Source organism: Chiloscyllium punctatum, chromosome 23 (assembly GCF_047496795.1).
Source record: "Chiloscyllium punctatum isolate Juve2018m chromosome 23, sChiPun1.3, whole genome shotgun sequence".
In the NCBI taxonomy this organism is placed as follows: Eukaryota; Metazoa; Chordata; class Chondrichthyes; order Orectolobiformes; family Hemiscylliidae; genus Chiloscyllium; species Chiloscyllium punctatum.
The window spans coordinates 687,676-713,105 of NC_092761.1; the positions used below are offsets into that span (position 1 = coordinate 687,676).

General features: G+C 46.8%; 1 long non-coding RNA gene across 1 annotated transcript in view; it reads right to left on the bottom strand.

Moving 5' to 3' along the window:
- Positions 1-14,430, bottom strand: part of LOC140493957 (uncharacterized) — a 75,228-nt gene extending 60,798 nt beyond the window's left edge. The window contains exons 1-2 of the long non-coding RNA XR_011963796.1: positions 14,303-14,430; positions 13,210-13,325 (exon numbers count right to left, since the gene is read on the bottom strand). This is a non-coding gene — a long non-coding RNA (uncharacterized lncRNA). The remainder of the gene's footprint in view (positions 1-13,209; positions 13,326-14,302) is intronic.
- Positions 14,431-25,430: the final 11,000 nt, after the last annotated feature.

Genomic DNA, 25,430 nt, shown 5'->3' on the forward strand with positions numbered 1-25,430 from the left:
ACACACACACAGAGCAAGAGAGGGACACACACACACACAGCGAGGGGGAGACACATGCACACAGCGACGGAGGGCCATGCACAGCAAGAGGGACAAACACACACACACACACACACACACAGCAAAGGGGGGGATCTCACACATACACAGCGAGGGAGGGACACGCACACACACACAACAGCAAGGGGGACACGCACACTCACAGCATGGGAGGAGACACACTTACACACACACACACACACACACACACACACACACAGCGAGGGAGGGACACGCAGTGAAGGGGGGGACACACAAACACATATAGTGAGAATATGACACGTACACACACACAGCAAGGAAGGGACACACACACACACACGGCGAGGGAGGGATATGCACACACACAGCGAGGGAGGGACACCCACACACAGGGAAGGAGGGACAAGTAGACACACGGCGAGGGGGAGGGCAAGTGCACAGAAATTGAGAGGGTGCACGCACACACAGCGACTGGGGATACGCACAGGCACAGCGAGGGAGGGATACGCGCACACACAGCGAGGGGGGACATGCACTCACACACCGAGGGGAGATGCGCACATACAGTGAGGGGAATATACACAAAGAGCAAGGGTGGGACACACACACAGCAAGAGGGACACACACACACATACACAGAGCAAGGGGGGAAAGTCACACATACACACACACACACACATCCAGGGAGGGACATGCACACACAGCGAGGGAGGGACACACACAAACACACACACACAGAGCTAGGGAGGGAAGGACATGCACAAACAGTGTGGGAGGGACAGGCACACACAGCGAGGGACAGACATACACATACACAGCGAGGGATACACACACACACACACACACACACACACACACACACACACACGGAAGGAGGAACAAGCACACACATGACGAGGGGGAGGAAATGTGCACAGAAAGTGAGAGGGGGCACGCACACACGGTGAGAGTGGACACACACTGACACGGCGAGGGAGGGACACAGGCACACACAGCAAGGGGGGACATGCACTCACACAGTGAGGGGGATGTACACAAAGAGCAAGGGAGGGACACACATACACACAAACACACACAAACACACACAGATCAAGGGGGAAAAGTCACACATACACAGCGAGGGAGGGACACGCACATACACAGCAATGGGGACACACACACACACACACACACACACACACATACACACAGAGCGAGGGAGGGACACACACACACTCACACACACAGCGAGCGAAGGACACACAAACAGCGAGGGAGTGAAACGTACACATACAGTGAGAGAGTGACACACACACACAAACACACACACAGTGAGGCAGGGAAGGACACGCACACACACAGAGCAAGTGAGGGACACACACTCACAGCAAGAGAGGGACATGCACACACACAGCGAGGGGGGAGACACATGCTCACTCAACAAGGGAGGGCCAAGCACACACTCGCACAGCAAGAGGGACACACACACACACACACACACACACACACACACACACACACACAGAGCAAGCGTGGAAAGTCATACATACACAGCGAGGGAGGGACACGCACATACACAGAGCGAGAGAGGGACACACACACACGCACAGAGTGAGGGAGGACGTACACTCACAGTGAGGGAGGGACACTCAGCGAAGGGACACACACACAGGCACAGTGAGGGAAAGACATGCATGCGCACATACACAGAGAGAGAGTGAGGGACACACACAGAGCGAGGGACGGGGACACACACACACGCAATGTGAAGGAGTGACATGCAAACACACACAGTGAGAGGGGGATACACGCAGACACACAGTGAGGCAGGGACACACAAACACAGACACACACAGAGCAAGAGAGGGACACTCGCAAACACAGTGAGGGGGAGACACATGCACACACACGCACAGCAAGAGGTACACATATACACACACACACAGAGCAAGAGAGGGACACGCACGCACGCACACACACAACCAGGGAGGGATATGCACACACAGCAAGGGAGGGTCACACACAAACACACACACACACACACACACACACACACACACAGAGGGAGGGACACGCACATACACACATATATACACACAGCGAGGGAGAGACACGCGCACACACAGCGAGTGAGGGACACGCAGTGAAGGGGTGACACAAGAACACATACTGTGAGCATGTAACACGTACACACACACACAGCGAGGAAGAGATACACACACACACAGCGAGAGAGGGACGTGCTGAGACATGCAGCGAGGGAGGGACACACACACAGGGAAGGAGGGACAAGCACACACACGGCGAGGGGGGAGGAAATGTGCACAGAAAGTGAGGGGACACGCACACACAGTGAGTGGGACAGGCACTGACACGGCGAGGGAGGGACACAATCACACAGAGCAAGGGGGGACATGCACTCACACAGCGAGGGGAATATACACAAAGAGCATGGGAGGGACACACACACACACACTCACACACACAAACTCACACACACAAACTCACACACACAAACTCACACACACAAACTCACACACACAAACTCACACAGCGTGCGAGTGACGCACAGGCACAGTGAGGAATTGACACGCATGCATACACACACACACACACACACACACACACACACACACACCGAGGGAGGGACACTCACATACACTGCAAAAGGGACACACATACTCACAGCAAGAGGGGGACACACACAGTGAGAGTGGGACACACACACACAGACGGAGGGAAGGACATGCACACACACAGCGAGGGAGGGATATACACCAACACACAGAGCGAGAGACGGACACGCACATAAACAGCAAGGGAGGGACACGCGCACACACAGGGAAGGAGGGACAAGCAGACATACGGTGAGGGGGATGGCATGTGCACAGAAATTGAGAGGGGGCACATACACACAGCGAGACGGGACACACGCACACACAGCAAGGGGGGACAGGCACTCACACAGCAAGGGGTGATGCGGACACACAATGGTGGGGATATGCACAAAGAACAAGGGAGGGATACACACTCAAAGCGAGGAAGTGACACACGCACACACAGCAAGAGGCACACTCACACACGCACAAAGCAAGGGAGGGACACGCGCATAGACACACAGCAAGGAAGGGGCACACACACACACACACACACACACACACACGCAGCGAGGGAAGGACACTCACATACACTGTAAACGGGTCACACATACTCACAGCAAGAGGGGACACGTACACACAGAGAGAGGGATGGACACGCTCATGCCCAAGCACACAAACACAGACACACAGCGAGAGAGGGGCACGCACACACACAGCCAGTGAGGGACATGGACACACACACACACACACACACACACACACACACACAGAGCAAGAGAGGGTCACGCACACACACAGTGAGGAGGAGACTCATGCACACACAGCGAGGGAGGGCCACACACACACATGCAGTGCAAGAGGGAGACACACACAGAGCAAGGGAGTAACTCACACATACACAGCGAGGGAGGGACACACACACACACACACACACACACACACACACACACACACAGTGAGGAGGGACACACACACACACACACACACACACACACACACAGTGAGGAGGGACACGCACACACACATACACACACACAGTGAGGAGGGACACACACACACGCACACACACACACACTGAGGAGGGACACGCACACACACACACACACACAGTGAGGAGGGACACACACACACACACACACACACACACAGTGAGGAGGGACACACACACACACACACACACACACACACACACACACAGTGAGGAGGGACACACACACACACACACACACACTGAGGAGGGACACGCACACACACACACACACACACAGTGAGGAGGGACACACACACACACACACACACACAGTGAGGAGGGACACACACACACACACACACACACAGTGAGGAGGGACACACACACACAGTGAGGAGGGACACACACACACACACACACACACACAGTGAGGAGGGACACACACACACACACACACACACAGTGAGGAGGGACACGCACACACAGCAAGGGGGACGTACACACCAGTTGAGGGAGAACACACACACTCGCACAGCGAGGAAGGGACACACACACACACACACACAGCGAGGGAGGGACACGCAGTGAAGGGACACACACAGACACAGCGAGGGAAGGACATGCCCACGCACATACACAGAGAGCGAGGGACACACACACACAGTGAGGGAGGGACACACACAGAGTGAGGGAGGGACACGCTGATACACGCAGCAAGGGAGGGAGCATGGACACACACAGCGTGGGAGACACACACACACACACAGCGAGGGAGCGACACGCACACACACAGCGAGGGAGGGACACACAGCGAAGGAGGGACAAGCACACACACCACGAGGGGGAGGGCATGTGCACACAAATTGAGAGGGGGCACACACACGCAAAGCAAAGGAGGGACACGCACAAATACACACACACACACACACACACAAACACACACACACACAGAGCGAGGGATATACATGCAGACACACGGCGAGGGAGGGACACGCACACACAGAGCGAGGGAGGGACACGCACACACAGACAGTGAGGGAGCGACACATGCATGAGAAAGCACACAAACACAGACAGACACAGCGAGAGAGTGACACACACACACAGACACACACAGACACACACACACAGCAAGAGAGGGACACATGCCCAGACAGCGAGGGGGGAGACACATGCTCACACAACGAGGGAGGGCCAAGCACACACTCGCACAGCAAGAGGGACACACACACACATACACACAGTGAGGAGGGACACACACACACACACACACACACACGCACACACACACACACACACACACAGAGCAAGGGAGGGACACGCACACACACAGCGAGGGAGGAACACACACATGCAGAGTGAGGGAGGGACACGCAGCGAAGAGACACACACACAGACACAGCGAGGGAAGGACATGCACAGTCAGTGAGGAAAGGACATGCATGCGCACATACACAGAGAGTGAGGGACACACACACAGTGAGGGAGTGACACACACACACAGAGCAAGGGAGGGACACGCTGAGACACGCAGCGAGGGAGGGAGCATGGACACACACAGCGTGGGAGGGACACACACACACAGCGAGGAAGCGACACGCACACACATAGCGAGAGAGGGACACACAGTGAAGGAGGGACAAGCACACACACCGCAAGGGGTAGGGCATGTGCACACAAATTGAGAGGGTGCACACACATGCAAAGCGATGGAGGGACACACACATACACACAGTGAGGGGGATACATGCAGACACACGGCGAGGGAGGGACACACACAGTGAGGGACAGGGACACACACACGCAAAGTGATGGAGGGACACGCAGACACACACACACAGCGATGAGGGACACACACACACACACACAGCGAGGGAGGGACACAGACACACACAGCGAGGGAGGGACACACACACAGCAAGGGAGGGACACACACACAAAGCAAGTGCAACGCGCACACAGTGAGAGAGGGACGCGCACACGCACACACACACACACACAGCGAGGGACGGACACACAGACACACAGTGAGTGAGTGATATGCATACACACACATACAGAGCGAGGAGAGGACACCCTCACACACTGCAAGAGGGGCACACGCACACACACACAGCGAGGGTTGGACACGCACACACACAAGAAGGTTGAGACACGCAGACACAGCGAGGGTGGGACATTGCTCAGAAAGCGAGAGGGGACACACACACAAAGTGAGGGATGGTGACACACAGACATACGCACACACAAACAAAAACACAGAGCGAGGGAGGGACATGCACACACACAGTGAGGGAGGGATATGCTCACACACATAGTGAAGGAGGGACATGCTCACACACAGCAAGGGAGGTACAAACACACAAGTGAGGAGAGTTACACACACACAGCGAGGGAAGGGGATACGCACGCATACACACACAAACACAGAACAATGGAGGGACACGTGCACACACAGTGATGTGTCTCCTCGGACATGTAATTATCCAGCTCTCACTCCAGTCTGCGCCCTCACAGTGTCACCGTCTCTGTGACTCCCAGGTACAACTAGGCCTCGATCCTCAGGGCTGATTTATATTCTCCCAGGTGTGAGTCAGCCTCAAGCTCCTGCTCCAAGTTGCTCCCTCACACGGTCCCTCCCTCTGTGACTCGGTGCTGATTTCGAGCCTCCTGCTCTGCTTTATATCCAACGCCAAGTCCCAGTCGGCCTTGACCCTCGCTGCTGATTTATATTCTCCCACTTTGTGCTGCTCTCTCTCAGCTTCTCTCCCCTTGTGATTCCCAGGTAATGGTAGGCCTCAAGCCTCAGCTGAGATTTATAACATCCCATTCCACACTGCTCTCTTACAGGATCGCCGTTGTGCCTGGAAGACAGTGGGAAAGGGGAGGATTAGACAGAGCAGAGGGTGTTACAGTGATTGAGGGAGCTGTAGGGGATGAAACAGGTTATCTGGGGAGCTAGGCAGACCTGCAGTATCTAAAGAACTTTACTGGAAGATACAGCGAAAGTTGCAGACACTGAACAAGGCAAAGGAAATAGAGAGATGGTGGCTTGTTCATGACTGAGCTTAGTAGAGTCTAAAGGGCTTCAAAGTTTGGGAGAAGATTTGTAGCACGGGTGCTCGTTATTGTGGTTCTGTTCGCCGAGTTGGGAATTTGTGTTGCAGACGTTTCGTCCCCTGTCTAGGTGACATCCTCAGTGCTTGGGAGCCTCCTGTGAAGCGCTTCTGTGATCTTTCCTCCGGGATTTATAGTGATTTGTATCTGCCGCTTGCGGTTGTCATATCCAGCTGTCCGCTGTAGTGGCCAGTATATTGGGTCCAGGTCGATGTGCTTATAGATTGAATCTGTGGATGAGTGCCATGCCTCGAGGAATTCCCTGGATGTTCTCTGTTTGGCTTGTTCTATAATAGTAGTGTTGTCCCAGTCGAACTCACGTTGCTTGTCATCTGCATGTGTGGCTACTAAGGATAGCTGGTCGTGTCGTTTCGTGGCCAGTTTGGTGTTCATGGGTGCGGATCATTAGCTGTCTTCCTGTTTGTCCTATGTAGTGTTTTGTGCAGTCCTTGCATGGGATTTTGTACACTACATTGGTTTTGCTCATGCTGGGTGTCAGGTCCATCGTTCTGGTGAGTTGTTGTCTGAGAATGGCTGTTGGTTTGTGTGCTGTTATGAGTCCTAGTGGTCGCAGTAGTCTGGCTGTCAGTTCGGAAATGTTCCTGATGTATGGTAGTGTGGCTAGTCCTTTGGGTCGTGGCATGTCTTCATTCCGTTGTCTTTCCCTGTGGCATCTGTGGATGAAATTGCGTGGAGTTTGATCCCACCCCGCAGCTCACCAATAGGATAAACAACACACTGAGAAACCTACAATAAAAAACGGACAGATAACCAGGTTTGACCGACAGGGAATGAAAGCTGAAACCAACAACACCCCCAGATTCTATGGACTACCCAAAGTGCACAAACCAGACATCCCACTCAGACCTATCGTATCACTACCAGGGACACCATCACACAAACTGGCTAAAGAACTACAGCAGAAACTGAAACACCTGATCAGCGGATCCAGACACTCTGTACAGTCAACACAGGAATTCTTGGACATCATCAGAAATATACTCATAGACAAGGTAGAAACTATGGTCTCATTTGATGTAATGGCACTGTTCACCTCTATCGACAAAACCCGAGCCAGAGAAACAATAGCCAACCTGCTGGACATACAGAACAGACAACAGGACGTTGAACCTATCAACAAAGACGGCATACTGAAACTACTGGACCTGTGCCTCACAACACACTTCACATTCAACAACCAAATATATGAACAAATCAACGGCACACCCATGGACTCACCCATCTCTGGACTCATAGCAGAAGTGGTAATGCAAAGATTAGAACAAACAGTCTTACTGCAAATTCAACCCAAACTCGGGGTCAGATATGTGGAGGACACCTTTGTAATCATTAAAAACACAGAAATAGAGAACACACACCGGATCATCAACGCCACACTCACCGCAATCCGATTCACAAGAGAGTAAGAAAAGGGCAACCAACTCCCATTCCTAGACGTGACGGTACAGAGAACACCGAATGGAGAATTCACCACAAAGGTATACAGGAAAGCAACACACACAGACCAAGTCCTGATCTATGAAAGCAACCACCTCAACACACACAAAAGAAGTTGCATCAAGACACTGTTCAAAAGGGCCACAACACACTGCAGTACACAGAACTGCAAAAAGAGGAAGAATGTATCCACCAAAAACGGATTCCCCCCGCAATTTCATTAGGGATTGTCTGTATGGATTTGTTAGACGACTGTCCTCTGATATTGATGAGGGCCGTGCAGATGATATGGTTTATATGGAGTTCATTCAGGTCTTTGACAAGGTCCCACACGGAAGGCTGGTCCAAAAGGGAAGATCCCATGGGATCCAAGGTCAGTTGGTAAATTGGCTCCACACATGGTGGAGGGTTGGTTTTGTGACTGAAAGCTTTTGCCCAGCGGATGTACCACAGGGATCTGTGCAGGAGCCATTGCTGTTCATTATGGACATTAATCACTCGGATGTTAAAGCAGACGGTAACATTAGTAGGTTTGCCGATAACATGAAAGGTGAGGGTGTTGTCCACAGTGAGGGGGATGGACTCAGGCTGCAGTCTGATATCGATCAGATGATAAACTGAGCAGAGTAATGGCAGACAGAGTTTACTTCTGGTCACTGTGAGGTAATGCACTGTGGGAAGTCTAATAAATGAATGATATACATCATGAATGTTAGGTCCTCCTGGAGTACTGAGGAATACAGGGACATTGGTGGGCAAGTCCCTGGATGTCTGAAGTTGTCAGCACAGGTAGACAGGGTGGGGAACACACCTGAACTGGGAACAGGAGGGGGACCCACATCCTGGTGGGGAATGTTGCTGGAGCTGCTCGAGAGGATTTAAACTTGTCTGGCAGGGCTGTGTGACCCCAAAGAGTCATAAGGCCAGAAAGAAAGTTGAGGCTGGTAAATAGGTTCAACAGAGGAATATAAGTGGACAAGGCAGGCAAGAACATAGCAGACAATTATGGAAAAGTGGTGGATTAAACTGCAGTTATTTCAATGCAAAAGGCCAAACAGATAAGGCAGATGAACCCAGAGCATGGATGGGAACATGGGATTGGGATCTCATAGATATTACAGAAACACAGCTGAGGGAGCAACAGGACCAGCAGCTCAATGTTCCAGAGACAGATGCTACAGGAAGGAGAGAACAGGAGGCAAAACAGGAGGAGAGCTGGTGGGTTTGATTGGGTGAAACATCCCAGCAGTAACTAGAGGGAGGATTCATGTAGGATCACCCAGTTAAATGATATTAGTGGAACTGAGAAATAAAAATTGGTCATTAGTTTTCTACGGTCAGACTACAGCGATAGGCAAACGGAGATGAAGGAGCAAATATGTCAGGAGATTTCAGACATCTCTTAGAATAATAGGGTTGTAATGATAGGGGATCTTAACCGTTCCAAACCTGGACTGGGATTGTTACTAAGTTAAGCATTTGGTTGGAAGGAATTTGTTAAGTGTGTTCCGAAAACTCCCAGTCATTATGTAAGTGGCCCAACTGGAGCATGGGGCCAAACCTGACCTCCCCAAGGTAGGGAACGGGACTGAGGTGTTAGTGGGGGAGCACTTTGGAAAGTTACCACAATTGTATTAGTTTGAAAATAGCGATGGAAAAGGACAGGCCTGGTCCACAAGTTAAAGTTATTCAATGGAGCAAGATAGTATTAGACAGGAATTTTTAAAGTAGATCAGGGGAGAGTATTTGCAGATAAAGGGAAATCTGGCAAGTAGGAATATTTTAAAATCGAGATAAAAGGAGCGTTCAGCGCCAGTGTGTTCTTGTTAGTGTGCAGCTGAATGCTGACTGAATTAGGAAACACTGGCTGAGTTTCGAGGCTGTGGTCAAGAAAAAGGGGGTCACATGTCAGATATAACTGATATAACTGATTCTCCTGAAGGGAATCCCTTCAGGAGCATTGGGGCTGTAGAAATACACTTAGGATAGAAATCAGGAATGTAAAAAGGGGACACGAGATAGCGTTGGCAGAGAAAGTTAAGGAGAATCCAAAGAGACTTTACAAGTGTATTAAGAGCAAAAGAAGAGCTCGGGACAAACCCGGTCTCCTTAATAATCAATGAAGGCAACAATGTGTGAAACTACAAGATCCAAAACAAATATTTCACTTTGGAACTTAGTGTGGATAAAGACTGTGGCGCTCAAGAAACTAAACAGTGTTTGGCCTGACCACTATTGGAATAATGTGTGCAATTCTGGTCTCACTGCCATCGGAAGGATGTTGTGGAACATGAAAGTGTTCAGAAGAAATGACCAAAGATGTTGCCAGGGTTGGAGGGTTTGTGCTTCAGGGAAAAGCCTGAATAGGCTGGGGCTGTTTTCACTTGAAAATGGGAGGCTGAGGAGTTACCTGATAAAAGGTGTTTAAAATCATGATGGGCATCGACAGGGTCAATAGACAAGGTCATTTCCCCAGGCGAGGGAAGCTTGCAAAGAAACCTCAAGAATAACTGGCTCCCGCAGAGTGGATGGAATAAGCTGCCAGAGCAAATAGTGGAGGCTGATAGAAATACATTTAAAAGGCATGTGGATGGGTGTATGAATAGCAAGGGTTCAGAGGGATATTGGCAAAATTGTGGCAAATGTGACGAGAAACGTCATGCAGGAGTTGGTCCGAAGGGCCTGTTTCTGTGCTGTACATCTCTATGACTCAACGTCTTGAAATGAGTCCACATTATAGAAAAGGAGGTGCTGGAGGTTTTAAAACACAAAGGTAGATAAATCCCCAGGACCTGATCAAATGGATCTCAGGACATGGTGGGAAGCTGGTGAAGAAATTGTAGGGCCCCTAACAGAGATATTTGTATCATAGAGAGCCATGTGTGATAGGCTGTTAGACTGGAGGGTGGCATTGTGGACAGTGAAGAAGGTTTTCTGGGATTACAAAGGGATCCTGATGAAAGGTGTGAATGGCTGAAAACCTGTCGATGGAGTTCAATCTGAATAAATGCGAGGTAATGCATTTTGTACAACAAACCCGGGTAGGGCTTATACAATTAATGGCAAGACCTTCAGCAGTGTTGTAGAACAGAGGGACCTCAGGGTTCAGCTACATAATTCTTTGAAGTTTGTAACATGGAGAGACAGGATAGTTTAAAAAAAGGTGCTTGCCTCACTTGCTTTCATTGCTCAGTCCTTTGGATATAGGAGTTGGGAAGTCGCATTGAGATTATACAGGCCATTGGTGAGTCCTCTTCTGGAATACTGTGTCCAGTTCTGGTCGCCCAGTTATAGGAAGGATATTATTAAGTTGGAAAGGGTTGGGAGGAGATTTACTGGGATGTGGCTGGGTACGAAAGGCTTCAGTATAAAGAAAGGCTGAATAGGTTGGTATTTTTCACTGAAACCTGAATGTTGACAGATGACCTCATAGAAGTTTATAAAATCATGAGGGGGATAGATAGAGTTAATGGGAGTTGTATTTTCCCATGGACAGGGGAGTTTCAAGACAAGGCACTACATTTTTAAGTTTAGAGGAGAGACATTTAAAAAAAAAAGACTTGAGAGGCACATTGTTACACAGAGGGTGGGTTGTGTGTGAAATGAACTTCCCAAGAACCTGGGGACAATTACAATGTTTAACAGACATTTAGATTAGTACAGGAATAGGAACAGTTGGAAGGGATATGATCCAGAAACAGGCAGGTGAGATGAGATCTGTTTTAGAGTATGGTTAGCGTTAACTGAACAGTGTGGAGTGCGGTATGCCTCCAACTATGATTATAATGTTGTGTCATTAATTAAGAAAGGCTGCAAGAGAAAGCCAGGGAACTACAGACTGATGAGCGAGACATCAGGGTGGGTCAGTTGTTGGAGGTCATTCTGAGAGGTAGGCCTTACATGCATTTGGAAAAATAAGGCCTGATTACGGACAGCCAGCATGGCTTTGTGCATGGGAAAACATGTCCCACAAACTTGACTGGAGTTTGCTCAAGATGTGACCAAAATGATAGACGAAGGGGCCAAGGAATGAAAGATGGAGTTTAATTCAGTTGTTGGATTTAGTTCAGACAAACCAAGGAGGAGTAACACGGGTAATGGTTGGGCCCTGAACAGTGTTGTAGAAAAGAGAGAGACCAAGGGGTGCAGTTACATTGTTCCTTTGACTGGCATCACAGGGCGACAGGGTGTTGAAAGCGGCAATTGGCACACTTGTGAGAGCATTGGTGAGAGCATTGAGTACATGAGTTGGAGATATTGGTAACTCTGTCGTCAATATTTTTCCTGGGCAGAGGAGGCCACGGGGTGACCTTATACAAGTTTATGAAACCATGTATGGTCTAAGTAAGGTGAATTGCCAAGGGTAGGTGAGTCCAAAGATAGAGGCATAAACGTGACGTGAGACAGCAAGGATTTAAAGAGGGAGCTGAGGGGCAACATTATCCACAGAGGATGGTGCATAGACGGAATGGACTGCCAGAGGAAATGGTAAAAACAAGTACAATTACAACATGGAAAAGACACTCAGGCAGGTACATGGAGAGGAGAAGGTTTGAAGGGCTATGGGCCAAACACAGGCAATTCCGACTCATTCCATTTAGGAAACCTCGGCCGAAGAGTCATGCAGCACAGAAACAGACCCGATGTCTCCAGTTATTGGAGGAGGAGACTATCGAGACAAGGCATGTTGTAGAGACTGAAGCAAGTTACAGCGATACAGATGGTCATCTGGACTGGAGGTTTCAAATATGTGAAATAATTGGTGAGAGGGGAGGAGATGACAGAGATAGGAACTGTTATAGGAGTTAGAATGATTGAAGACACTGGTCCTCAATACAAGCCATAGATACAATGTTGGAGAGGGAATAGGGAACAGAAAGATCCCAGGCTGCATTACCACCCTCTCGTGGGAGGCCTGCTTTCCCCTCAGTTGTTCTGATGCTCCCTAAGAAAGCACAAGCCTGGACTGATAACTGGGAACTCCCGATGCTGTCTCATTGCAACAAAACTTGCAGCAGGCGTGCTGATTATTACTTTCTTCTCTGTGCACTGGAATGATCTTACCTGGCAGCAGGATTTATTGAAGACTCCCGACCTCCCTGACTTTGTCTTTCTGGCTGACCAACCATCATCCCAACCAGCAGTTGGCAAGTCTATTGAGTCTGGAACTTCATGATTACCTGTAGAGGACACAGAAATAGGCAGAATGGGCAATTAGACGAATGCTTTGAGGGTTACACATATAGAATGGCACTGAGCCCACAGAGATCTGGAAAATCCTGACCTGTGTTGCCTCATCTCTCTGGAGTGGAGAATTCTGTTGGCTCATGATCTGGAGTAGCTTCAAGAGTGAGAGACGCTGACAGAGGCAGCAATTAGACCCACACAGTGAGGGATACCACATGGAAAGTTACTGAGTCACATCATCAGAATGCCGGGTCAAACAATTGTGCTGGAAAAAAGAGTTTTAATTCATGTTGCACTGGGATATACAAACTGTGAGCAGGCGAAGTGATGGCCTAGAGGCATTATTGTGTGACAATTTATCCAGAAACTCAGCAAGTGTTCTCTGGACATAGGTTCAAATCCCACCATTGCAAATGATTGAATGTGAAGTAAATGCTTCAAAAACAATGTAATTAAAAACGTGTAAATGAGTATTAAACAATTGCTGATGTTAAGAAAAATCCATCGGGTACATTCCTGTCTTTAGTGAAGTAATCTAAGGTGGGACTGGGATATCCCAGGTATTAAAGAAACAACAGCTGAGGGAGGGACAGGACAGGCAGCTCAATGTTCCAGGGGACAGATGCTGCAGGAAGGACAGAAGGGGAGCTGAGAGAGGAGGAGAGCTGCTGGTTCTGATTGGGTGAAACATCCCAGCAGGACTGAGAGTGGATATTCCTGCAGGATCGCCCAGTGAAGCTGTGTTCGTGGGATTAATCAAGAACAATGGGGCTTCCATTTCCTCTGATCGTTCTACAGACCCCGAGAGCCCCGCCCTCCTGCTCCTTGACCTTCTCAAGATGGCGGCCCTAAGGCCCGCGCTCCCTCTTCCCTCAAACAAATGGCGGCCGTGACCCTGGGCCGCTTCCCTGATCAGAGACCGCCGCCTCCTTACCCGGGCCTGGAGGGCCTTTTTAGAGTTATTTTTAACCTGTATCCAGGAATTGTGAAATCTCTTCGCTCCATTTTCCCAGCGAGGCTCCCACACACCGGCTCTGAGCGCGACTCTCTGAAGCCGATCGCAACCGCTGCCGGAGAAAGCAGCTCCATGTCGCTCTCTCGGTGTCCTGATCAATGTGACACTGCGCATGCTCCACATAGAATCCAAACCGCGCGTGCGTCTGAGAGTATCGGTGAGTTTATAGAGAATATTCATATCTGCACAGGATCATGGGTGAAATTTTAGTCATTAACAGTTGCTCTGTCGAGTTACAGTCATTGAGATCATTAGTATGCAAATAGATTGTTCGGTCCAACTTAACCATACTAGCCAGGTATGTAAATTACCAATTGTTCTGGGAGTTTGAAAATAAGTTTCTTACTCGCATTGTGTAAACCGAGCTGTGAATTATTCACGCCGACCTGTGAATTATTCTCAGCTCGTCCCCCTAAACTTTTGCAAAATCACCCATGTGTTTATCCAAGGATTGTTTAAATCTCCCTAATGTACGTTATCAGATTTACATCTCAACTATTTTGTAAAAATCTCACATTGATTCATGAGAAAGGTTGAATGCTCCACTATGTAGTGAGAATGATCAATCCTGCAAAATAGTTTGCTTTCTGACCAATCCTGAAGCGTTCACTCCCGAGAATGCTTTGGCCGCGCTCCTCACTCACTCTGGTTAGACGACCGGCTGCTGCTCGGTAATCCTGTTCCGCCCCTTCCTCCCAATTGCGGAGTTGATTCAGGCGCGACTCAGTAGGCTAAGGGACAGGGGAGGTTAGAGTCGATGCCTTGTGATGTGGTGAAAATATCCTGAATCTTGGATTGAGAGGGCTGAGTTCATTTCACAGCTTGTGCAGGTGTGTATAATAACAACTTGATTAAGAAAAAACAAGGGAAGGCAGGAACAGTGTATAAACAATAGAACATGCAAACAATGTGGTGGGGCTCTCAATTCTCTGGTGATTTCAGTCTTTACCATGTGTTTCAGGGCCCCAGTGCATCTCAGTACAGACTGTGCCACTCCTCCTTCTGTACAACCAGATACCACGATTGTGGGGCAAAGTGATGTGGTGGGGTACAGATTCTGGATTAGAGGTACTGGAAGAGCACCGCAGTTCAGGCAGCATCCGAGGAGCAGTAAAATCGACGTTTCGGGCAAAAGCCCTTCATCAGATATAAAGGCAGAGAGCCTGAAGCATGGAGAGATAAGCTAGAGGAATATTGAACACAATATTCCAAGTGTGACTGCACCAGTTTTTTGTCGAGTTGCAGTATGGTATATCAACTTCGGAACTCAATCCCTCCACGAATGAAACCTAACACACCGTTTGCCTTCTTAACAGCACTATCAACCTGGGTGGCAACTTTCAGGGATCTATGTACATGGACTCAAAGATCCCTCTGCACACCACACTGCCAAGAATCTTTCCATTGACCCAGTATTCAGCCTTCCTGTTATTCTTCTCAAAGTGCATCACCTCACATTTAGTTGCATTGAACTCTATTTGCCACGTCTCAGCCCAATTCTGCAGTTTATCCAAGTCCCCTTGCAACCTGTAACATTCTTCCACACTGTCCACTACTACACTGACTTTAGTGTCATCTGCAAATTTCCTAATCCATTCACCTATACCTGCAGTGGTTCCAAAATAGATCCTGGTGACACGTGACTAGTAACTGGAATCCAGGCTGAATATTTTACATCAACCACCACTCGCTGCCTTCTTTCAGAAAGCAAGTTTCTAATCGAAACTGCTAAATCACCCTCAATTCTATGGCTCTGCATTTTTTCCAACAGCCTACCATGTGGAACCTTGTCAAAGGCTTTACTTTTGTCCATGTATACCATGTCAAATGCCCTACCCTCATCTACATGCTTGGTGACCTTCTCAAAAAACTCAATGAGGTTTGTGAGACATGACCTGCCCTTGACAAAGCCAAGTTGACTATCTGAAATCAAATTGATGTTTGCCAGATGATTATAAATCTTATCTCTTATAATCCTTTCCTAAACATTTCCTACAAAAGAAGTAAGGCTCTCTACTGCCCTTCTTGAACAAGGGCACAACATTTGCAATCTTCCAGTGCTCTGGTACCAAATCTGCAGACAATGGCAACTCAAATATCCAAGCCAAAGGCTATGCTACCTTCTCCCTAGCTCCCCAGAGAATCCTCGGATAATTCCCATCCAGCCCAGGGGACTTGTGTATTTTCACTCCTTCCAGCATTGATAACACGTGTTCGTAACTAACCTTAATAATTTCTAGTCTAATATCTCATACTTCATTCTCCTCCTCCACAATATTCTCCTTTTCCTGAGTGAAAACTGATGAGAAATGTTCATTTAGCATCTCTCCAATCTCCACAGGGTCAACACTCATCTTCCCATTCTGTCTGTGATTGGCCCTATTCCTACCCTAATCATCTTTTTATTCCTCACATACCTATACAAAGCTTTAGGGTTGTCTTTTATTCTATTTGTTAAAGACTGCTCGTGTCCTCTCTTTGCTCTTTTTAACTCTCTCTTTAAATCCTTCTTAGCTGATCTTAATTCTCCATCGCCTCATCTGAACCATCTTGCCTCATCAACACCTAAGCCTCCTTCTTCTTCGTAACAAGAGATGCAGTTTCCGCAGTAAACCAAGGTTCCTTTACCTTATCACTTCCGCCTGCCTGACAGGGACATACCGCTGAAGGACACGCAATACCTTAAACCAGCTCCACATTTCCATTGTCTGCATACCCTGTATTTTGCTACCCCATTCTGTGCATCTAATTCTTGCCTAATAGCATTATAATTGCCCTTGCCCCATCAATAACTCTTGACCTGTGGCATGTACTTATTCCTTTCCCTTGCTAACCTAAACTTAACTGAATTATGGTCACACTCCAAAGTGCTCACCTACAACTAAATCAAACACCTAGTCTGGTTCATTACCAAGGACCACATCCAATGTGGCTGCCCCTCTTGTCGGCCCTTCAACATACTGTGTCAGGAAACCCTCCTGTACACATTGGATAAAACTGATGCATCCAACGTATTAGTTATAGCATTTCCAGTCAATTTTGGGGAAGTTAAAGTCCCCCATAATGACCACCCTGTTACTTTCACTCCTATCCAGAATAATTTTGCTAATCCTCTCTTCCACCTCCCTGGAACTCTGTGGAGGCCTATAAAAAACTCCAAGGAGTGTGACCTCTCCTCTTCTGTTTCTAACCTCAGCGCACTCTACCTCAGGCGACTAGTCCTCATCAAAAGTTCTCTCAGCCACCGTTATACTCTCCTCGACTAATGTGACATGCATGGACCCATTGCAGAGCTTCAAACTCCATGAGGCAGCCATACTCTGTGACAGAGAGACTCAGTCTGGAACCTCCTCTGTCCTTAAGACCTTATGCACTGCCTGTGCTCCTCCATTTCCCCTTTGCACATTCCCTTTCCAACCCACCCCACCTGCATCACTCCACGAATGGTGCTGTCAAGGGCAGAAGTCTGTGGAATACCCTCCCGAACCTTCTCTATCCTCCTTTAAGATCTATTTTAAAATCATTCTCTTTAATCAACGTTTTGATCATCCAGGAAGCACCTTAGGAGATTTGCCATTGTAAAAGATTCCATACAATGCAAGTAGTTGTTGTTATTGCTGTACAGTAGGAGAAACAGGAATGATGCATTCAAAATTCCAACAAGAAAGTCACTGACAGGTGTAGTGTGCAGGCCATCAAATAATAACATCACATTGGGATGGGCAATAAACAAAGAAATAACTATTGCCTGTAAAAATGGTCTGGCTATTATCATGGGTGATGTTAATCTACATGGAGGTTGATCAAACCAGCTCAGTCAGGGTAGCCTTGAGTTTATTAAGTGTATCCATGAAAGTTTTCTTGAACAGTATGAAATGGAACTGACAAGGGAGCAATCTATCCAGCATCAGGCCCTGTGCAATGAGACAGGAATAATTAATGACCTCAGAGTTAGGGATCCTCTTGAAAGAAGTGATCACTGTATGGTTGAATTTAGAATACATATGGAGAGTGTGAAGATAAAATCTAATACCTGGGTCCTGTGCTTCAACACAGGAAACTACAATAGAATGAGGGAGAACCTGGATAAAGTAGACTGGAAACAAAGATTTTATGGTGGGACAGTTGATGAGCAGTGGAAGATTTTCAGAGGTACTTTACAAAGTGCTCAGCAATGATATATTTCAGTGAAAAGGAAGGACTGTAAGAAAAGGCATACTCTGTGATGGGTATCTACGGAAATTAATCAAATTGAAAGAGAAGGCATGCAAAGTGGCCAATAACAGCCTGAAACTAGAACTGGGAAAACTATAAAGGTCAACAGAAAGCCACAGAAGAGTTATAAAGAAAAGTAAGATAGAACATGAGAAAAAAATCTAGCACAGACTATAAAGACAGAAAACAAAATTTTATATTGAATGAGAAAAGAGTGGCTAAAGTAAATGTTGGTCCTTTCGAAAATGAGAAGGAACATTTAATTATGGGATATCACAGTGGAGGAAACTGATAGCTTGCCAATAATTAGAAAAGAGACAAAGATAGGTGAGGATTTGGAAACCATCATTATTACAGAACAGCTAGTGTTGGACTGTTGGAGTTAATTGACCTAATGACAGAAAAGTCTTCTGAGCCTGATGGAATGCATCCCAGGGTACTAAAGGAGATGCCAGGAGAAATAGAAAATGCACTGGCAGTAATTTTCCAAAATTCACTGGACTCTGTGGCAGTCCCAGCAGATTGGAAAGCAGCAAAAGTGATGCCACGTTTTTAAAAAGGAGGTGGACAAAAGGTGGGGAATTATACACAAGTTAGCTTATTCTCTGTAGTGGGAAAGATGCTTGGGTCTATTGTCAAGGAAGAAATAGCAGGGAATCTTAATAGAAATTGTCCCATTGGACAACAGAGCATGGGTTCATGTAGGGCAGGTCATGCTTCACAAATCTTTTGTAATTCTATGAAGACATTTCGAGCAAGGTGGACAACAAGGACCCAGTGGATGTGGTGTACCCGGATTTACAAAAGGCGTTCAACAAGGTGCTGTGCAAGAGGCTGTTGCATAATATAAAGGTGCATGGCATTAGGAGTAGAGTATTATCATGGATAGAAGATTGGTTGACTAACAGGAAGCAAAGTGTGGGGATAAATGAGTACTATTCCGGCTGGCAATCAGTGACTGACAGTGTGCCTCAGGGATCAGTGTTGGGACTGCGATTATTTAGAATTGATACAGATGATTTGGAGTTGGCGACCACATGTAGGGTGTCAAAGTTTGCATATGACACTAAGATGAGTCACAGAACAAAGTGTGCGGAGAACTCTGAAACTTTGCAGAGGAACATTAATACATTGAGTGAGTGGGCAATGGTCTGGCATTTGGAATATAATGTTCATAAATGTAAAGTCCTACTGTTTGGTTGGAGTAACATTAAAAAAGAGATTATTACTTGAATTTTAAAAAGTTGCATCATTTGCTATGCAGGGGCACCTGAGTAACCTTCTGCATGAAGGTTGGTCACCAGGTACAACAATCAACTCAGAAAGCAAATGGAATGTTGGCCTTCATTGCTGAAGGGATCGTGTTTAAATGCAGAGGTTATGTTCCAGCTGTATTGGGTGCTGGTGAGGCCACACCTGGAGTACTGCATGCAGTTTTTGTCTCCTTACTTGCTCAATGATGTACTGGCACTAGAGGGGGTGCAGAGGAGGTTAACTAGGTTGATTCCGGAGTTGAGGGGGTTGGCTTAACAGAGACTGAGTAGATTGGGATTATATTGATTGGAATTCAGAAGAATGGGAAACATATAAAATAATGAATGGAATGGATAAAACAGAAGTAGAGAGAATGTTCCCACTGGCAGGTGAAGCTAGGACAAGAGGGCATCACCATAAGCCTAGAGGCAGCAAATTTAGGACTGAATTGAGAAGAACTTCTTGACCTCTGTGGAATTCATTGCCAAGGAAATTGTTGATGCTAGTTCAGTAAACGTTTTTAAAGCTAAGGTAGCTTTTTTTTAAAAAAAGAATTACTTAATTAATTAAGGGATATGGTGAGAACGTTAGTAAATGGTTCTGCGTCCACAAAATGATCAGCCATGATCTTAATGAATGGCAGAGCAAGCTCAAAGGGCAGGACGGCCTTCTCCTGTTCCGAGTTCTTTTGTTGTTATATTTTGCATTCCTCCCACACTCTTGACTTTCAGGTGCTGGTGTTCGATTAGGATGGACAAAATTAAAATTCACAGAACACCAGGTTATAGTCCAATAGGTTTATTTGGAAGGACTAGCTTTGCAGCTTCTTCATCAGGTGGTTGTGTGATTTTTGTGTCTCACTCTTGTAACTGATAAACAGCAACAAAAGCCACGAAGCAGTGCGCATGCTCCAGGCAACAATGGGCCCCTGGTAGTTGATGTCAGCGGAAGACCAATGGAAAGGCAGGGGCAGAGCTGGAGGACCTGGCGGGGCATTTGGTCCTCCGACCAATCAGAGTAAAAGAAGGACGGGACGAGACTATACCACGTGATCATCCTTGCGGTGGGCGCGGATGTGCGGGACATGTGGATGGAGAGCTGTTGGTAAGGAAAGAAATAAACAGCAGGAAGTGGGAGGGAAATGGTATTGGTATGGGCTGAGAGGTTTTACAAACATTTGGTGCATATCGGAAAATACAAATTTGAAACATACAGTCCCGTTTTTGCAGTTAACTGGAAAATAACCTCATTGTGTGATCGCTGCCATCTTTATTCGGGGCAAAGATTCACTGGACACGTGCGCAGCCGCCAGCTTTGTTGGGGGCAAAGTTCAGAGGGATGTATGTGCAGCCCTCCCTGGTAGAGATTCAGAGGGCAGGATTTACCCAGAGCACATTCAAACCCAGAGAAATTGATGTTTTGTTTTCTTGGATTTGTTTCTTCATCCATTTAAATGATTTGGATGTGAATAGAGCCGGTACTGTTCGTAAGTTTGCAGATGACACCAAAATTGGAGGTATTGTGGACAGTGATAAAAGTTGTCTCAGAATACAATGGGATATTGATCAGATGGGCCAATGGGCTGCGGAGTGGCAGATAGGGTTTAATTTAGATAAATGTGAGGTGCTGCATTTTAGAAAAGCAAATCAGAGCAGGACTCACACTGAATTGTAAGGTCTTGGAGAGTCTTGCTGAACAAAGAGACCTTGGAATGCAGGTTCATAGTTCCTTGAAAGAAGAGTCACAGGTAGATAGGACAGTGAAGAAATTGTTTGCGATTCTTCCCTTCGTTGGTCAGAGCATTGAGTGAAGGAGCTGTACAGGACATTGGTTAGGCCACTTTTGGAATATTGTGTGGAATTCTGGTCTCCCTCTTATCAGAAAGAGGCACTGAAACATGGAAGGTTTGAGAATTGATTTTTTAAGGATGTTGCCAGGGTTGGAGGATTTGAGTTGCAGGGAGAGGCATAATAGGCTGGGGCCATTTCCCTGGAGTGTCATAGGCTGAGGTGTGATGTTGAAGAGGTTTATAAAATCGTGAGGGGCATGGATAGCGTAAATAGACAAGGTGTTTACCCTGGGGTGGTGGAACCCAGAACGAGAGGATATAGGTTTAGGATGAGAGGGGAAAATTCAAAAGGAGCCTAAAGGTCAACCAAAATTGTAACATTTAAAAGGCATTTGAATAGGAAGGGTTCAGAGGGATGTCAGTCAAGTGCTGGCAAATGGGAATAGTTTAGGTTAGAATATCTGGTTTGCATAGATGGCTTGGACTGAAGAGTCTGTTTTTGTGCTAGACATCTGTGACTGTGGGATCATAAAAGTGAACACTGCTCTGATTCACCTCTGGGCTTCTTGATGTCCACTTGTTCGTTATCCAGCTTCCTCAGTCTCACATGAGTGTATTTCTGCCATGTTTAGTATTTTACTACTATGTTCACAGACCTTTTTGTAAATGGATTGTCCACTGCTGCCCGACTCCTGACCGTATGCTGCTCCATTATCAGGTTATCTTTTCCACAATATCTTTGACAGTCAAGAATTCTTGTTTTCCAATAGTGAGTGGATTTTTCTTCCATTTCTGACAGTCAAATTCTGCACCATTTTCAATCCATATAATTCATATTGCACTCCCTGAAACATCATGTGTATTTTCTCCTTCCACAGATACCAGTGATCATTGCCAAAGCCGTGTTGCCTGTGGAGAGGGTGATGTTTGACTTCCTTGTACAGCTGCAGTTGGTATGGTGAAGGTGCTCCCACAATGTGGTTGGGCAAGAGACCTTACAGATTATTCACTCAGCGATAGTGAAAAGTAGAAGATATCTGTACAACTCAACATGTTTTTAATTTCACAAAAATATTGAGAACTTTTGACATAAGGCCACAGCTGGAGAATATTATGTCCAGTGACCAAAACCATTGCCAAATAAGCAATTTTTCAGGAATGCCTTAAAGGAAGAAAGCAGATCTTAGAGGGTGGGAATTCCAGACCACGTTGCCTTGGAATCTTTCGAAACAGTCACACAGCTGAACTCAAAAATAAACACATCATTGGGAGTCTAAACTAAGTTATTGAGATATGAAAGGGTGTGTGGTGCAGGAAGATAGGAATGATTACAGCCAGGAATTAAGTCAAGGGTGTGAAAGTAAATTGTTGTTGCTTATAAATGGGAGCCTTTTGATGGATCAGCAAGTTCTGGTACAAGTGAGCACTTGGGCGGTAGAGTTTTCAATATTCTGGAGATTATAGGGAGGGTGATTGTGGGATGCTGGCCAGGAGTGGGTTTAGATAATGAAATCTAGAGTTAACAAAATAAATGAATGAGAGTTTCAGTAAATGAGCTGAGACTGTGGTGAGGTCCGGTGATATCACTGAAGTCGAAATAGTGGTCATGGAGTGGGACTGGACTATCACCCTCACCTCCCCTTTGGAATTCAGCTGTTTGTCAGTTTGTGAATCCAGTCTGTAACAAGATCAGGAACTGAGTGGTCCTGGCAGAACCCAAACTGGGTGTCACAGAAGGTTATTGCTGAGCAGCTGCATAACAGCACTGTTGATGACACCTTCCATCACTTCACTGCTGAGTGAATGTCGACTGATGGAGGGAAATTGGATGCGTTGGCTCTGTCCTGCGTTTTTGTGTTGAACATCCCTGGGAAATGTTCCACAATGTTAGTAGGTGCCAGTGCTGGACTTGTCTTGGTGGGCAGCAATTTCTGGAGCACAGCCATCAGTATTATTGCCACAATTTTGGTAGGGCTGACTGCCTTTACACTACTTCTCCATTTCTTGATCTGATTTGAAATAAGTTTTCAACCAAGTTGATTCACGTCTCTGATGTCAGGGACCAATGTAGAAGGCTCATCCACTTGGCACTGCTGGCTGAAGATTGCTGCAAATGCTGTTTTCTTGTCTGTTGCATGGATGTGTGAGACCCCTCCATCAGTAAGGGTGGGGATATCTGTGATGCTTCCTGCAGTGAGTTGTTTAATTGTCCATCACCATTCCTGACTAGGTGTGGCAGAACTGCAGAGCTCCGATCTGATCCATGAGTTGTTGGATCACATAGTTCTATTTGGTGTTGCTTACGCTGTTTGGCATGCAGGTTGGGTAGCTTCACCAGGTTGGCACCACATTTTTAGTTATGCCTGGTATTGCTCCTGGCATGCCCTGCGGAACTCTCCATTGAACTAGGGTAGATCCCCTGCCTTGATGTTAATGGTTGAGTGGGGAATATACCAGGCCATGAGATTTCAGATTGGGCTGGAGTACAGTTCTGCTGCTGTTGTTGGCCCACAGTGAGACAGAAGGGTCAAGAGGGCTGATTGTGTTGTATTTTCCAGTGCATTGGTAGATGTAATGTGATCCATCCAGTTTCATTCCTTTGTTGAGACTGTGCAGTGATTAATACAATGAGTGATTTGATGGGCCACTGTCAGGAATGCAACTTTAAAAAAAAGGTTTTGTGATTTACACATGAAAAAAGTGAAACTATCATGGTATTCGAACAGATGAAAGACTCAACAGACAATCAAGGTATTTTTCAATTGATAATTTCAGTTACATCACACTAAATTTTTGCTATAAATTCTGTGCCTTAGAATTGTGCCCTCCACAATCACCTGATGAAGGAGCGGTGCTCCGAAAGCAAGTGTGCTTCCAATTAAACCTGTTGGACTATAACCTGGTGTTGTGTGATTATTAACTGAGAATATGACCGCAATACGAACAGGGCAGCATGTAAACAGGCTCAGTCCAGTTAATCAATACATTCGGAAGGATTTCCTCCAAGTTTGATGACGCAATATTCGCCAAAACCGTCAACTTCAACACGCAATGTTGCTCTTAACAAAAACTTCAGGCTGACACAAAGCTCCCCACCCCACTGCAATGTGGTAACTGGGCCCGGCCTAGGAATTGCAACTGGGACATTTGTGGACTGTGATCTCAAAGGAAGGGAGCAAACACAATTCTGACAGATTAGTTCTCAAAGATGAGTAGCAAGTTTGAGACAAGGCAGGTGGTATGCCGCCTTGCACTTAGCTTAATTGTATTTCTTATTTCCAGTTGTGTTTTGCAAAGTATAAAGAACTATGTGTTTGTTTTCCATGGTTGGAGAGTTTTATCCGAGTTGATCGCAGTTGCTGCCTCTCGCTCCCCAAGTCAAATCATAGATCTATAACAAAACAATAAACTGCAGGTGCTGGAGATCTGAATCCCAGAAACAAAGTGCTGGAGAAACTCAGCAGTTCAGAGGGCATCGGTGAAGAGAAAAATAATGTTACATTTCAATTTCAGTGACTCTTCGTCTGAACGGACAAATGGTCATGAGACTTGGAGCTTCCAATGTTTTATTCCCCTCAGAGATGCTGCTGGACCTGCAGTTCTCCAGCACTGTGCTTTCTCTAGTGAACTTTATTTACAAAACCGATCAGAAAAATACTAATCTCCAAAAGTGAAAGGTTCATTGCAAACGTGAGCATAGTTTCCACACTTGAGTTACACAAGTACGTCTCGGTTTAAAAACAAGATTTAACTCTCAATAATATTCCATCTCAAAATTAGCCAAGTTATACCAGTAATAAAGCTCATCTACCCAATCAGGCACTT